The sequence below is a fragment of the Arachis ipaensis genome, chromosome B02 (assembly GCF_000816755.2).
Source record: "Arachis ipaensis cultivar K30076 chromosome B02, Araip1.1, whole genome shotgun sequence".
In the NCBI taxonomy this organism is placed as follows: Eukaryota; Viridiplantae; Streptophyta; class Magnoliopsida; order Fabales; family Fabaceae; genus Arachis; species Arachis ipaensis.
In genome coordinates, this window is record NC_029786.2 from 9,463,226 (window position 1) to 9,463,733 (window position 508).

Here is a 508-nt window from a genome sequence, read left to right on the forward strand (position 1 = left end):
AGCTAAAGTGTAATGTAACAAAATTAAAATAAAGTAACAATTGTAAGGCTAAATTATGTTCATTAAAATTATAAAATGATAATTAATTTAAAATATATTAACCTTTTAAAAGGACACATGTTTAGTAATATAAAACGAATAAAGTAAATTAATAGAAACACTCTTTTTTTTTTTCTGCTAAGCATTTCCTCACGAATTAGTTTTAATTAATAAATAAACTACACAAGAATGAAGACTGAAAATAGAAATCATAATAAGTCGTGGACCAAGTCTACGACGGCATGCATGCTAACTGCGCCGAAATTGACCTTTTCAAAGTCAATGTCAGTGGATGCCAAACAAAATTCAAGACTACTATGTTAAAGAAAGACAGGGACTACTACTTATTATTAGTTTCCTCTATAGTTTAAAGGTATAATTGCTCATTCTAGAATAAATTTGTATAATGTATTTTGAACGTTTTGTTCTTCTATTAATAAAAAAAATATAATTAATAATTGAATAATAA

General features: G+C 25.0%; 1 protein-coding gene across 1 annotated transcript in view; it reads left to right on the forward strand.

The window, feature by feature from the left end:
- Positions 1 to 508, forward strand: part of LOC107624826 (acid phosphatase 1) — a gene marked incomplete in the record, with an annotated part of 4,684 nt that overhangs the window by 3,238 nt on the left and 938 nt on the right.